Below are 17,783 nucleotides of genomic sequence, written 5' to 3'. Positions count from 1 at the left end.
AATTGGGCTTGGAAACCATATGGGATGGGTAGGCAAGTGCGTACCCACCCTTTCATGTGGCTCCGCCCCTGACCCAAGTACTGAGTGTCCGAAGTTAGGTTTCGAGAATTGGGTAAGGAAAATTAGGCTAAGGCCCGCCATAGGTACTTATAATATCAGACCCTTAATTAAAAGAAATTTAAATCTAGGCCCTGAAATATTAAAAAGACGTTGATATTTTTATGCATGTTGTCCAGCCCATAATCAAATAAATTTTAAATCTAAGCCTAGAATTATTAAAATATAGTGTGATGATGTTCCAACCATCACAGCCACCTCCGACCACCACCGTCGCCGCCAACCACCTTCGACCACCGCTGCCGCCCACCGCCACTAACAACCGCCGCCGCCACCCACCACCTCCCGGACCACCACCACCATATGGATGTGTACACAGAAGTTACACATGCATATGGCATGTGTATCCAGAAATTACACATTCATATGACATGTGTAATGGAAAGTTACACTATTATATAGATGTGTACTCAGTAGTTACATATGTGTACGCAGAAGTTACACATGCATATGCCATGTGTAGTCCACGGATACACATGCCGTAACAGTTGTACATCAAAATAAACATACAAAGTTATATGTATTAGCCTTGATATTTATTTACAATAATTTCTCCGTCTATCAATTGTAGCAATCAGTTGTTATTGATAACAATACACAAGTTAAAACACTTGATATGGAAAACAAAATCCTAGAAATGAGCCACCACATCCTATAATAGAACTGTTATCATCCATTCTTACCTTCCTATATACCGAAATGATTGCATATCTGCAACAAAATAAACATTTGTGGGATGAACAAAAAGAAAGAAACAAAATTATAGAACAATTTAAAGGCGAATAACAAAGATCATAGAAAAGCATCTAAATAACTCATCTTAGCATGTGTAACTAAAAGTTACACATGCACCAGTCTAGTGTAACTAGGAGTTATATATGCATCTGCCTAGTGTAGCTGGGAGTTACACATGCATATGACTAGTGTACCTGGCATGTAAACTACATTAACTCTGTAATATTTCAATCACTAACAAAAAAAAGAACCACATACTCCAACAACACTGCGATTACCAAAACCTGCTGATACGCGTACAAAATGCATGTGTAATCTGCTGGTACATATACAAAATGCACATGTATAACCAGCAGTTACACATGCATCTGACTAGTGTAACTAGGAGTTACACATGCGTATATCTTGTGCAATCAGAAGTTACACATGCATACATCTTGTGTACTCCGCAGTTACACATCCACAAACAATCTATCCTAGGATGGAGCCAAATAAAAATCCAGAGAGAACCACAATCAAAAGAATTAACAAAAAAAAGTGATTAACTCGGTTGCTTACCCTATCAAAGTGAAGCAGAGTATTGTACTGGTTGGCGTAGACACCTAAATGGACCTCCTTGCATCCATCTACATCTTTAATAGCTCATACGCATATGAAAGTAACTAGGAGTTACACATCTATAAACGTGTGTCATGTATTCATAATAAACGTGCCACAAAATCGATGTATTTATAACAAGATAACACCCAAAAAATGAAGTTACCTGGTGCTCAACAATTTTCACCAAGTGTTTCTACTAGGCGAGCACACTTCTCCCTGTGCCAAAATCATTGTAATTTAATCATCTAAAAGCTCATAGTAAGCTGACAGGATATTGAGTTAACATAATTCCTTGAAGATTTAATCATTATCAAACCAATTTCCATCTTCATCTATAACTCACACTAACATAGCCATAAATATCCAATGCTACCCTGTATTTACATCTCAGTCACCACCACATCTCAACTCCTTTCTTCTGAAATTTCATCAACAACATCACACCTCCTTGTTTCAGCTCCAGAAATTTAGTTCAAAAATTAACCTGTAATTTCAGTTCCACAACCAACCATCATGACCACTAATTTCCAATAAACAATACTAGTGTTACAAATTCGATTTCACTGACAGAGCTACAACAAATTACATAGAATCAGAAGTAAAATACACAAAATCGATCAATTCAGTCAAAGTATATGGAATTTGTAACAAATATATGAGTAATATAGATGATGGTTCTGGTTTCTTTCTTTTCAACCACAGTCTCATTAGATTTCATACTGAATCTAGCAAAATCATCAGCACCTTCCTAGTGTAATTGGTAGATAAACATGCATTTTCCTAGTGTAACTAAGAGTTACACATGCATTTTCCTAATGTAACTGAAAGTTACAGATGATTAATTTGACCAATATCCTCGCCTACACTCCCATATATGTTACTAAATGTTATACAAAGTTACAAACTCAACAGGGTAGATACAATACTCGGCAATTCCATCACTACCACCTAATCTTACTCCTCTATGTATCCTCCACCACTCACACTACCTCCAACTACAATACCACCATTAGCACCACCGCCTCTTATGAACCATAGAATATCTTTCATATTAATAATTTTACCAACACAACATCAAAATTCAAGACTCATACCCTTGCAAAGTAATTTCTAAGTTTCAAATTACCCATACACATTAATGAAACAACACATAACATGTCATATTATTATATATGTGTACACAGAATACACATATTCATAAAAAACGCTGAAAATAAAACAAGTTATGTCATATAAGAAAGCAGGAATTAACTTACTTACCACTGACTTCAAATCCTCATATGTTAAGAGTTAGGGTATCCATCTTAGGAGATATATAAGTTTAGATTGACTTTAAGTAAATGAAAATCATCTTATCTGTTTGAGCAAGATTGTTGCTAAAACTTCAACACTTGAGTTTATTGAAAGACGAACTTCAAGACATACATCTTTGCATTCCTCTGCTCTGCACAAAACAACACAAAACTCTGTGCATTCCTTTTCCCTACATAAAACCAGTAGTGTAAGCCAACAATTGACATAAAATGGATGCACAATCACCTTATATGAGGCATGTAATTGAGATGTAGAATGTGGTTTTCAATAATTATTATGAGGATATTTCTTTATCATGCTAATTTGATGTGTATAGGAAAGTTATACAAGCTATATGAATGTGTAGAGAAAATTTACACAAGCTAACCGAATGTGTATACGCAAGTTACACATGCAAATTCGATGTGTAGACGCAAGTTACCCATGCAAATTGGATGTGTGGACGAAAGTTACACATGTTGTGCATAATGATCACATAACAAAATTCTTTGATTTGTCATTCTTATTCACAATTTCATCTGGTTTTGAAATTGTTACAGCTTCAGATATGCTCAAACAAATTGAACAACAACAGTTAATGATCAAAAACATTTCATATCTACTCATCCAACATAAGTATATGCGTATTCTCACAACAAAAAATGAATTCACCTTCGTCCTTACAACTTGCATTAACTTGAATAACCAAATAGAAGCAACATCTTCATCAATTAACTCCTATTTTAAAATCCAACACAAAGAAATCTACAAAATCAACAAATCAGATCAGGTAGAAAAAAAATTAAACTACTTCGTTTACGAAAATATTAAATGGGTAACACGGGTTCACACATGAGGATTACAAATCTGGAGTCTGATTTTCAATCAGGTAAATGATAGAAAAGATCGAAAGATTCTCGACGAAGAACCCTAAAAGTTTTGGAAACTCTTTTTTCTTCGAAATTTCTAACTAAAAATGAAGAGAAATAGAAGGCGAAAGTAGATCTGAATGCTAATCATAAATCAGATAATAAAACTGAACTGAAATCAAAGTTTTAGGTTTCGAAATCTTAATAAAAAAATTCACAACTAAAACATGAAAAAATGAAAAGGATACAACAAAAAAAACTTATTTTTTATTTAGTCATTGTTGATTAAATCTTCAGAGTTCTTCGTTGATGGCGAATTTACTCAATTATTCTCCATTACAGGCACAAAAACTCCATTAAATTTTTTAGATCTAGTGAGAATTTGATGTGTGTTTAACTAGATTTGTTGTTTGAATGATTGAATCAGTTGCTATGTGTCGATCTCGATTTAGGTTCGTGTTGTTGAATCAGTTGCTGGTAATTTAAGTTTTGAGATCTCTGAAAGTAGCTGAAGAAGGATGGAGAGAGAAAGAAAATCTAAAAATAAAAAGCTCTCATGATGTCCCTCTTATATATATTTAAAAGGGCAGTGTTGTCATTATTAAAATTCATAACAATTAATTATGGGTCAGATCTGAAGAAAAATTGATATTTTGGGCCTAGTAATAGCATTTTCCTAAAGTATGGAGTTGACAATAAAGGATTCATTTTGTGGGGCTATATTGAACCCCTATAGTGGGGGGTTATAGTATTTTTCACATTGGGTAATGAGTGGAGATGGGGGGCAAGTAAATTATGCTAAAATATGAAAAATCGAACTTGAACCAGATGGGATGGGTGGGCAATTGCACACCCACCCTTCCATGCGCACACGTACTAATACTTCCTTTGATAAAGCGAGTCGTTTATGCAATTTATCTGGGCCTTCTTTTTTTATATATGTTGATTATCAATGGTGGTGTAAATCGGGTCAGACCAGATCACCCGACCCAAAAACTAAGAAGGGCCTATTAAATGTCCGTATATAGTTTAATCCTTAAAGTTCAATTTCCGACGTTTATATGAGCATACTATAAAAATAAAATAAAAAATTAATTTTGAGTATGAATGTTAGCAAACTTATTTTTTTGTACTATACTCAAAACTTAACATTATGGTGATCTTTTTTTCTCTAAATAATAAAAAAAAATTTAGGGAACATAATTATTAAATGAAAATGAAAAAAGTGTGTATAGTAATTAAATATTATGATATGAATGTCATCAGACTTATTTTTTTTTATATAATATCTTTTGGATATTACAACCTCAACTCCCGAACCTTAAGATTTATCACTTATGTAGGCTCGAAATTCTAAAATTTTGGTCCTATCAGTAAACTTTTTAGTTTTGATAATTTTAAAATCTCCAAAATACCCCTTTAATACATATATACATATGTAACAAAAAGAATAATAGTTTTCATTTCAGTTCGTTTTCTTTTTCATTTTTCATTTGAATAAAAAAATTTTATGGTATGACACTAATGTGAAGTGGCTTCGTCGGGGAATCGATGTTATCACGTCAGATAGCAGCGGCAGTCTCCACTCTAGATGCGATCAGCAAAAGGAGGAAGTTCCTCAGATGTGTAGGGTTTGTAATGTGGAGAGGTTACGTTGATGACGTTTCATTTTCCTCCTTGCATCACGTCAGGTTGCAATGACTTTTTATGTGGATCACATTGATCAAAATAGATTTGAATTGATTTTTTCAACAAGATCAAGTCCCCAAGTGCATCTCAGAGGTGTTCATTCACTTAGCAGAAAGATGTATGTTGAAGAAGTTCATGACATCCATGGATAAATGACATTGCATCTTCTTTAGGAGTCTTGTCATGGGGATAGTGAAGACTTATCGATTTTAGTTCAGTTACACTTTGATCGTCTTGGTCTTGAATCAGTGTGTCATCGTCAAGATATTCGTGTTGAAGCTAGGAAACTATTATCAAAGGTGTACTCTTTGATTGTGAGTACAATTTCAAGGCTTCTGGAGAATATAGCACCGAGATATGAGAGGTTTTTGACTTTCGGTTGACCTTGGAAAAGTAGGTGATACATAGCTTAGGGATTTTTTTTTAGTTTAATAGAAATTTTGATTTAGATTAATTGGGGTTAATGGTTGAAAGGGATTCAACTGGATGCAAGTATTGCGTACATTTTGGAAGAATTGAAAATACGAATAAATGAAGAAAATCTAACTGCTTCAAACTTTAAATGCTTGAGCGTCAAAGCGCCACATCCATTAAGCGTCGAATGTCTTAGGTTTTACTGTCTTGTCCCTGAATATCTTCTGTTGATTCAGCTTTCCATTCATTAGTGCATTACCATCAGCAGCGGGATTCCATATTTGGACAAACATTATCACCTTCTTGTAACAACTTTTGGTACATGTGGACACTCTTGTAAGGTAGCATGAAAATATCCAAGATGTTTCTTGTAGTGATTGAACATCTCAACAATGAATGTTCTAGTGTGATGCTCTATTTGGAGAGGAGTCGGATTCAACCACTTGGTAAAATATTGTAGTGGTGAAGCTACCCATTCATAATGCCTTGCAAAAGAAAAGTTGCTAGCATAATTTAGTCACCATGCTAGGAGAGCATGTTGGAGAATAAATGACATAGACATGGATGGAATGACACTTTCCTGAGTGCAGAATATCTTGATGAATGCCAATGCATCTTCTCCAGGTTCTTGTTTTAACCCCATGAGAGTTCAAAATTCCTCCAAGTGCCATGATGATGGAGCGTCCACCAAGTCTTTCGGATCAAAATTTTCTTCATCGGAGAAATGTGCGATCAGAGGTGCCCTGTCAGTGGTCATCTTGTCAGCATGTATCCATGTTCATCTGAGGATCATGTCATATCTTGGATCCTCCATGATTATGTAAAACTTGGTTTTTCTCCAGGTTGAACCTATCTTCATTTAGAGAATGATATAGACACAAGCATTTATGGACATTCCTTCATGGTCTCTGATTGAGATGGGAGCATGTGTAATACCCGCATCTCTGAGTATCTTCAGTGGGATAATGTTGATAGCGGAACCAGCATCAATGAACGTTTTCCTAAATTCGTTTCCTTTGTGATTGACTGTAGTAAGCATTCCTCATTCGTACATTTATTTATCTGTAGCTGAAGGTCCATGAGACATCTCCGGGATGGATAGATGTCTTCCTGACACGATGTGATTCAGAGCGATGAACATATCTTTCATTGTACCTTTGACAAATAGAGAATTCACATATACGTTCCACGAAGGATTAAACTGCTTAATTGACAGGTTGTCCAAAGAGAGTGAGTGTCCTGATTGGGAGAATGTCCTTGTACATTTCTTCAGTACTCCGATGAAGGTCTCCTGATTCAACCTTCTCTTTGAAGATACGCTTTAAAACATTACAGTCTCTTGTTGGATGATTGATGAATCTATGAAAACGACAATACCTAGGGTTCTCCATTCCCTCTTCAGTCGGGTCTCTCTTGATAAATGATAATTTGATTGCACCATCTTGGATCCATACTTCCAGAAATTCGATCATGTTTTCAATGAAAAGAGAGAAGTTAGAGTCCGTCTAATCATTCCCCGTTTGTTGACTTTAGGTCGGAGCTTGTGCATTTCGAGTTGGATTATCCTTCCTTTGTGTTTATGGAGGAGCGTGGGATATTGGAGAAGCATGCTTGTGTTGTTGTGTCTCGACGGCTTTCCTTTTACTTCCTTCAGCAACAACGTTCGTGGAAGGTTGGAGATTATACTGCTTGTTAACAGGGCATCTGCTGTCGTGAGTTTCACGAGGTTCCACGATCCTTACATGTTTTTTCCATTTCCAGTAAAGCGGGTGCAGTTGTTGTTGATCGCTTAGTTGTTTCATAAAGTTTCGAGAAGGTCTAGTATCATAGATTTACCAATAAATCTCTATATAACGGGATCATTCCATTAATGCACAAGTCTACGAGTTGTTGTTCAGTGACATTTGGTTCATGACAATCCAAAACTTGGACTCTGAACCTCTTCGCATAATCATTATGATGTTCATTGTTCCTCTAAAACATCCTTCCCGGATCGGAAAGGGTAACTTGTTCTGAAACAAAAAAGTACTTTCTATAAGAGGCATTAATTATTTCATCTTAACTGACGATGCTTCCTGGCGTAATGTTGTTGTACCATGTGAATGCTCTGCCTGTTAGAAACTTGAAAACTCCTTCATAGGGATAGCGTGGTTGTACTCATGCTCATCCAATGATTTTGGGAAACGTGAGACATGCTCCCGAGCATTGCACAATCCATCATAAAGTGTGAACGTTATAGAAGTATAACCTTTGGGAAGAGGAACTCTCTGCACATCATAAGGATATAGAGGCGGGTGACGGTGGAATAAGGATATATTATCTTTCCCACGATCTTCCAAAAAATGCTCCATCTCTTCATGAGTAATGAATTTTGGTTGCTCCTTCACCGCTGGATTGTTTGCAGTGTTACGAACTTCATCATCTCCATGAACATGGATTTGAGAGATTTCAAGATCAGCGACCGAGAGAACTTCCTTAGATTTTACTTTCTCCCGTCGACGTTGGTCAGATAACAATTGCTCTGTCAAGATCTTCAGATAAGCGAGAAGTTCTTTCTGTGCTGCAGCCATATCTCCTTGAGTTTTGGCAAGGGTTTATTGTGTCTGCATGGGATCATCTATAGTAGGCGATTATTCCTCACTTCTTCAGGAGTCCGGCCGAAAAGAGAATTGTTGCATGCACCGGAATTAGTTTCAGCATGGACACCGGTATTGCTGGTCTGAAGGGTAGTATCAATAGCGCAATTGTTGGAAACGAGAAGAGTGATTGGAGTACCACCATTATTGCTAGTGCAAGCATTGTTTGTTTTATGGTTAGGGTTTGTAATGGAGCCAGACCTAATATCAACGATATTTGACGAATTGGGGTTGCAACCGAGAGACTAATGTCCCATTATGGTCGCCAATCTGTTAACCGGTGAAAATAATTTGCTGATTTTTGAGGAAAAGTGGAGAGTTGTGCGTATGGAGAATCCTCGATTAATCAAATTTCCTAAACCTTTAACAGATGCACTGCACATGAGTGCTTTGAGTTTGGGAGATCAATCTATATGACTCCATCCTAAACCAAGACAATGGTCGTACCAGAGTCAATTCTGTCACAAAGAAGGATGAGATTTGATATGTAGGATGGAAGCTGAGAAATGTGTGAAATCAATGATGATTGATAGATTATGGATGTGTTGAATTCGGAGACTTCTGCAAATTTTATGGAGGTAAATCCTGATCAGACTGATTAAGTTCTGTTCAGTAGTGTTCGGATAAGAATCGTTGAGTTCAGTTATCAAACCATAAGTTGATAAACCTATTTATGTTGCAGAAGTTATTAACAAATTGATCACCAGCAAGTGTGGAAGTTGCAGAGGAGTAGAACAATGGGGAAGTGGGAAATCGTTGTTGAACCAGTTTCACATGCATGGGAGACTTGGTTGGTTTTCCATCCACTACTTTACTAACTCCTTCAACTGCTAGCATGACTTACTCACATTTCTCATCAAGGATGTACTGTTACATCGTACGTGTTGTAGGCCGTCAGACCAAAATCCTATTGAATATCCCACCATGTGACATGATTGATGTATCATGTATGTGGAGTCTGCAAGGCAGACGCGTATTTAATTGGTCAATATTGAATTGGATAGACCATGAGTCTTAGCTTGATGAGTCGAGCACAATTTTCGAGTGTGATATGATCTAGGACTCATCATGATGAATTGAGCATAAGGTGTCTGCTGAGACAGCAATAGAAGTCGAGTTTGATGAATTGTGACATATCATTATGCAAGACGAGACAGTAATAATACTCGGATGTTTTGGATTGATGAACGTTGGTCTAATGAGATTGCTGGATCATGACCTATTCAGATATATCAAGTTTTTGACGGGAAACCATAAATTGCTAAGTTATTATTGCATACCCATTCTTGATCCACCATGTCATGAGTTGTCGATGTGAAAATAGGAATTGGAGTATCGGTAAATATTAGACGATAGATGGTTGTCCAATGAAATATTAGATAGTCGACCATGTTGATGGCCGTCCAATGTCATGTTGCTTCTTGGGCAGTCGAGCAATAAAAATGTTGGTAGCGGGACCAAACTTTAAATATTAATTAAAATGTTGATAGATGGATCAATATAAAAATTGTTGATACTCAGACTCGATTAAAATTGTTTTCAAGTCTGAAACCCTAATTTTAGGAAGCCCGAGATCCAGGAGATGGAGGACTTCCAATATGGGTAGAGACCGACCAACCAATGGGTATGAAGACATCATATCCATTTTTAACGTCGAAGTGTCATAGTATTATTACACAACATCAAAGTCCAATTGTATCACAACTTTGACAATAATACTACGGTGATATGTATCACTCCCCCTTAGTCAATACTTCATCTCACAATGAAAACCACTCCCCCTTACATAATGATCCGTAAACTATATGTATTTGTAGTGTGAACTACACATTAATGCTCCCCCTTTTTGTCAATATAAATTGGCAAAGGTACGAAAACTAGTGGGATCATAATGAAATTCTCATAGAGATACTTCATGACTAAAAGAGAACATATCAACTTTGTTTTGATGTTTTCACATAGCCGAAACTTAGTGTATTCATCGAGGAGTTTACAAAGATACAAGAAAACTCCTACAATATTCCACAACCGCACTCCCCACAATGATTTGGCAATTAATCACAAGTTCAATTAAGAACTCTCCCCCATAAAATGTCATTCCCGAAAGGAACAACAAGAGCGACCTTACTTTCACAAGAAAAGAAGGATTTCTTTGGACATTAACAAATTACATGGAACATGACTTTGTATCCAGAAAACTCATTAAATTAATCACAAGAAAACCTATGATTAATTTAATCAGAAATGCTCAACATAAGAGAACTTACAGAGCCACATAGTACTTTCACATAGAAATGGATCAGGGAAAGATCAATACTGCGGAATATTCAAAGATTCATTATATTATTCATCAATATTTAATGATATCATAGACTTAATCTTTGCAAATCAAAAGTTCATCCTATCTTCCATCAATATTTTCATAATGACATAATAGGCTTAATTTTTGACATATATGAGACAATTATAGTTCGCAGTCGTAAACACACATATCATAAATTTTTGAAACAATATTTGAGTGATAATCAAATGACAATAATGATTGTTAACCCTTTAAGAAAGTAACTTGTTCAGAAGTTTTTCAAAAACAAACACAGAATTATCAAAGTTACTACACCCCAAGATGTTCAAATAAAACTAATCTATCATGTCATAATAAGCAATAACAATTTCATTAAACTTTTCAATCAGATATGGGTGTTCTGCTTTAACATACTCCAACTGCTCTCTCATACATATAACTTCATGCTGAAGACGAACAAGATCAGAGTTTGCAGTTGCTGAAGTACTTGTTGAGGCTCTAGCTGAAGGTTGCTTCATCTTTTCGATGCTTGTCATGGTCAACACTTTGATCCTCCAAGATCTGAGCCAAAGGGGATGATGCCAAAATGACTGCAAATCCTTGAAATGAGATAAGGAAATCTTGGAGTTTTCTTCGAAGTCTGTTTCACACTTATCATCTGATTAACAATAAGTCCACATAAATCAATGTCTCTCCCTTCAACAATATAACAAACCAATTCAGCAAGATACCTGGTCCATAACATTTGTCAATAGTGCTCGGCATCATGGTGGCCATAATCAGTTTTCCAGCAATTTTGAGAAATAACTCAGCACCATGAACATCAATCTTACCATCTCTCCGAGAAACGTCTCTATTAATAAGGCGATTGGACATTACATATGGAGTCAACCTTTCTTTCTCAGGAGGAGGGAATTGGACACTACCAATTTGAGTCACATTCAACAGGTATGCAATAACATGACGATCCACAGTGAAAATTTTATCTCCTACCATAGTTTTGAACATGCAATTGACAGGGTCTGGAACATGAATGTTTGCATAAAACTGTGCAGTTATATGAATGCGAGCAGTTCCCATTAGTTTGTGAATTAAACCCCATGTGTGATTTTTGAAAAACTCAGTCAGATTCTGTACATCAATTTCAGAAGCATTATAGTATCTTTCAAAAATAGGTTGTTTATTTTATACTCCAAAAGAGGTCGCGAGCAGCAGGGTTAACAAACCTATCACGAAGACTGGGATCATAATAAGTATTATCACCACCTTGACCACTTGAGATCCCACCATGACTTGTCCTCTTCCTATACGCCATTGTTGAAAATAAAAACACAAAGGAAGAAGAAGAACTTACTTGAATACCCGAACTGTTGGAAATGATAAAGCTCTGAAACGATGATTAGGACGAAAATCGTTCTTGACCGTTAGGATAAAAACTTCTCTTGGTACACGAACTGACGCTAATGGTGAAGCTCTGGAATTGAAATGAAAAGAGAAACAAGGGCCAACCCAAAACACCCAAGAACGGTTGAGAATTGAGGTTATGGTGATGGAAGGTATGCGAACTTTTGGGTTTCCTTTTCTGCACTCGAACTGTGAAGAAGAAGAGGTGAAGTGAATGAATAGAGTTCTTTCTCTTTTTAAGTGTCAAACGGTGGAACCTGAATTGGTTAGTTCGTTCTGGAACGCGGTTCAAACGCGTAAAGGTTACGAGTTCAGGGTATGTGAACCGTACGTATGCGGCAAGGGCTTGTTTGTTTTATGAGCTTTTATTTAAACAAGATATAAAGATGATTGGACCAAATCTCGAAAACCTTTTAACAAGCAACCAAAAAACTTTGCACACCATGACACTAAGGGAGAGTTTCTTTCCAACAACTCTTACATCTTACAGTAATGAGAGAAACCCAAGGAACTGTTTTTACAAGTTTTTCAAATAACATGAAAAGAGCACCAGACACTTTGTGTTCCTGATTTCTTCGTTTACAACTTATAAAATACAGTCTTTCCAGATAATGTTCAATATTGCAAAGGGAAACTCTTTTGATAAGAAGAGACATCCCGACTTTCTCATGAAAGAGAGCAATATTATTATCTTGAGAAGGTGTACCAGAGTTTGACCACTGAACCGATTCATGCTTTGAGGTGATACAGTCAGAAGACTGAGATTTAAACTAATCTTGTAATATGTTTAGTTTGCTACTAATTTGATTACCAAAAGGAAGAGCATTGCATTTACTGATTAGTAAATCAAGATCAACCTCAACATGAATATTTTTCATCATAACTTGATTTAGGTTGTCAAGAGAATCTTGTTCTTTCTGGAGGTATGACTCAACATCATCAAGAGATAAGCTTTCAAGTTTATTTTCAAGATCTGAAAACACTTCAATGGATTTTAAACCTGATGGAGGATTAGATAGAATTTCTTCAATAGATTTATTGAATCAGTCATGGAAGAGAACTCAGGAATCCCTGGATCTGGTGGCGCATTTATTGAGATAGAGTTTCTGTCCATAGAGTCAGATTGCTATAAACACAGACTTATGAGGTCTTAAACGTGTTTGCGTGCTCTGATACCAATTGAAAAAATGGGGGTCTAGCAACCACACCCAATATTTTGTTTAAGGAAATTTGTATGGACTAACTCCAATATATTTCCAAGAGAATCATCTAGACTGTCAGACTCAATCGAGGAAAATGCATCCAAGAGTTATATCTCAATTTCTCAGATCAATTTGCAACCGAACAGATAGAAATATGTGAGTCGGATTAATATGAGAAATAACTTGGATGGTACCAAATACCAATATCCAAGTGTCAATCAATTTATATCAACAACCAAAGGTTGGATTATCTAATTGATTGAATTACGCACAACCTGTGATATTTCAATTATATAAAAATATAATGCAAAAAATAAATAACACAGACACCAAAAAATTTGTTAACGAGGAAACCACAAATACAGAAAAACCCCGGGACCTAGTCCAGATTTGAACACCACATTGTATTAAGCCGCTACAGATTCTATCCTACTACCAATTAACTTCGGACTGGAATGTAGTTGAGCCCTAACCAATCTCACACTGATTAAGGTACAGTCGCGTTCCTTACGCCGGATTCTCGCACTTGATTCCCTTAGCTGATCTCACCCACAACTAAGAGTTGATACGACCCAAAGTCGAAGAGTACTTAATTGATAAACAAATCTGTCTCACACAGAAAAGTCTATTGAATAGATAAATCTGTCTCCCACAGAAATACCTACGAGTTTTTGTTCCGTCTTTTGATAAATCAAGGTGAACAGGAACCAATTGATACATCGGACTTATATTCCCGAAGAACAACCTAGTAATATCAATCACCTCATAATAATCTTAATCGTATGAAAGCGAAACAAGATGTTTGCGACTACGTTTTATCTTACCTATCGGAGATTAAATCTCGAGAAAATCTGTCATGTACCTGAGTACAATGACAAGAGGGGAGGATAGATTGAGGATAAACCTCTCTGAGTTCAAAGAACACAACCTAAGAAGAACAAAGTTCTAATTTGATTAATGATTTTCTTACCCTAGCTATTACAGAACTTGAGCTTATAAAGCTCGACTCTACTCAATAGATCCAACGGCTAGAATACTACCAGATGGTTACATCTCAACCATTCTTTACAAATGATAAAGATACCCCTTAACATGTTAATTACTACTAATAAGCCTACTACTAAATATAGACACTGAGTGGGATAATGACACCCTCTTCTCATCATAGCAGGTACAGGACATTCCAATCCCCTTGAAAACATCCTTGTCCTCAAGTATGAGAATCGCAAAAACTAGCTGGAGTGATAAATATTCATCGCTTGTGATGCCTTCTAGATAAATGCAGAAGTAACAAGTAAGGATAACTGGTCGAGAACATAGTAGTGGTAGCTCCTTTTAAGACGCATGAGAATACCAATAGCCCTAGTGCCAATGAATAACCTGGAAACTCTTAATACTTCAAAACCAGACCCAAAAACCAATTGTTGCCTATTAAATGGATTACAGCCATTTTCCTCTATAAAACAACAAACGACGACAGACCTTAGTACCAGTACCATTTCCCATACTGAAAAGTCCACTTGCAGCAGCAAGGTTCTAACATGGTAATCTCATGAGAATGTCTGCAGTTTGATTATGGTCCTCAGCTTCGCAGAACCAATGGATTTTAAAATTCCAGTTTATGTCAAGGAAACCCACTGATGGAACAATATTATCAATCCATCTAACGTTTCTCACACTACATAACACAGGTGGATACAATCTGAACTTCCGCCTCAAGTATCCTACCCATACCAACATTTTAAAAAGCTGAAATACTACCACTAAGATCTGAGTTCCCATGATCATACCCACTGGCATCAAACAACCACTATAGACATTAGGGGAAGCTCTAAGATGCATTTTACAGACCTCATGATATATGATAGATGAAGTATCAAAGAGATGTTGTTGTAAACATTTAAAACTTCAGGACAGGAATAACACAAATATTGGTCTCTCTTTGTGTCCCTTGTGATACACAACCCATAAATAAGCCTTGAACTCGATAAGAAAAATCCCATTCTTAGAAGTCGAATAAAAACAGCAACCAAGGACTCAAACTGACAACCCAAAATCACCTCAGGCAACACATATTTCAGCTGGAAAGGAAAATTTTCCTCTTCCCACATCTCAAGCATTTGATGAAACAACTCGCTAACATTCTTAATCTCACACATTAACATATAAACTAATTTTTCATAGTAAGCATCCATGAATGTCAACCCATTAAGACCAACCAAACAAGGATTAAGGTCGAATTTAGAAATATATCTACCAAAAGAATAACACACCTCAGCCGTATCAATTGATTTACCGCGATCAAATAGACTTCGAAAATAGTCAGAAGCAAGGGAAAAAGATTCTGTACCAAGTAGGTTGCTGTGAATAATGAAGAAATAATCCTTCAAGCGTTGAAGTTCCGCACAACTAACCTCGTCAATGTGAATTTGAATTATTTTGACGAAAGCATAGGCAGCGGTCTTTGGAGCTTCATCAACTTGAGAATTTACACTATCAATTGAACCATCCTTGACTAACACAACCACACTTGAACATATAAACTGAAATTCCAGCTGATACCCAAGTTTATAAACCAGTTCTTGAACAAGTCTCCTATAGTATCCATCCAACAGTTTCAACCCCATAGAAAATTGAGAATACCTTTGCAGAAGTTCAATTTCTTTCCCACGATCAAAAATTCTACCCATTTTGAGCTTTCAGAACAAATCAACTCCACTATCACTCAATTTCACAACCTTACTCTCAGACATTTTATCAAACATCACTCCAGCAGTACAACTAACTCCCCCATTAGTAGGTATACAAACGATTGAATCACCGGGCCATGAAGCTGACCAGTACCCATTCTTAGAGAGTAGCTCATACACATAATTTTCATCACATTCATCCATTAAAATTGAGCAAACATATAGTGCAAAAGAACATGAACAGGGGGTTAGTCCACGAGTGAGTTGGAGGGAGTTTAATGTATTTTGAATCTTGGGGATTTTGAGGGAGTGTAAGAGAGTATTGGGAGTTTGAGAGAGTTTGGTGTGTTGAGTGTAGGGAGTTTGAGAGACTCTCCCAAAATCTCTACTTTTTTGAGAGATTTGGAGTGAGGCAAAAATACACTATAAACTCCCTAGAACTCCCCAGAACTCCCCAAAAAAAACAAACTCCCTATCATTCTAATTTTTACCACTAACAGGGAGTTTAAGAGTTTCTTTCAAACTCTCCCACGACTAACGGGGTTTTTTAGGGAGTTGGGGAGACTCTTCTAAACTCTCCCACGACTAACGGGGATTTTAAGAGACTCCCTCGAACTCCCTCACGACTAACGGGAAAAAACACAACTACACCCAACTCTCCCAACTCCCTTGAGGACTAACACCCTGGAAGTAATTGTATCAAAACCGAATTCATAAACACCAGCCAAATAACAAAACCTCTTAATGAGTTTGAAATCATTTCCTGGATCAAATATATTACGAGAAGAATTGACAGTAATGGGAAAACACTCACCCATTAGTGGTTTGTAAAAATGCAAACTCGGATTCTTCCTCTTGAACTCATTCACGGTCTTGATTGCAGTTAATTTAACTATAGCAGTAGTTGAATCTTCGTTTTCTTCATCGAAAAAAACGAACGAATTAATTCATCAAGACAATCGATAGAATCATCATTTTCTCCAGCTTCTTCATCAACATCGGTAGGAATGGATTTGATGTTCTCAGATGGAGAGACTGTGAAAGCACCAATTGAATTAGCATAGTCTTCAATTGTTGATGTTGATCGTAAAAACCCATTGAAATAATTCACACGATCGGTGTGAAAGGCAGCAGCTGACCCCAGATCGGTTTTCATGGTGGAAGCATCTGAATCCAATTGGGTAAAAGAAGTTGTCAACTCCTTGACAGATTGAGACAGTCGATTAACAGTGATGGCTAGTTGATCAACACTGGCGACCAATTGATCAAAATTATTGGTGACCTCTTTAATAGGTTCCAGGAAAGGAGTCTGATACCAATTGTCATGTACCTGAGTACAATGACAAGAGGGGGAGGATAGATTGAGGATAAACCTCTCTGAGTTCAAATAACACCGCCTAAGAAGAACAAAGTTCTAATTTGATTAATGATTTTCTTACCCTAGCTATTACAGAACTTGAGATTATATTCGACTCTACTCAATAGATCCAACGACTAGAATACTAATAGATGGTTACATTTCAACCACTCTTTACAAATGATAAAGACACCCCTTAATATGTTAATTACTACTAATAATCCTACTACTAAATACAGACACTGAGTGGGATAAGAGCACCCTCTTATCATCATAGCAAGTTCATGACAAAATCTTAGAGAAGATGGTACTCAACACAATATAAAAAAGTAAGATCAGAACACGTAACTACAAAGAAAATAATTGGGTCTGGCTTCCGAATCCCAATGAAGTCTTCAAGTCGTTAACCTATAATGATTTTAGGAAAACCCTAAGTTAAAGGAGAATTGAATCTAATCACAACTAGTATAACACA

Source organism: Papaver somniferum, chromosome 8, assembly GCF_003573695.1.
Source record: "Papaver somniferum cultivar HN1 chromosome 8, ASM357369v1, whole genome shotgun sequence".
NCBI classification, from domain to species: domain Eukaryota; kingdom Viridiplantae; phylum Streptophyta; class Magnoliopsida; order Ranunculales; family Papaveraceae; genus Papaver; species Papaver somniferum.
The sequence above is the reverse complement of the archived record's forward strand: the minus strand, read 5'-3'. Positions refer to the sequence as shown.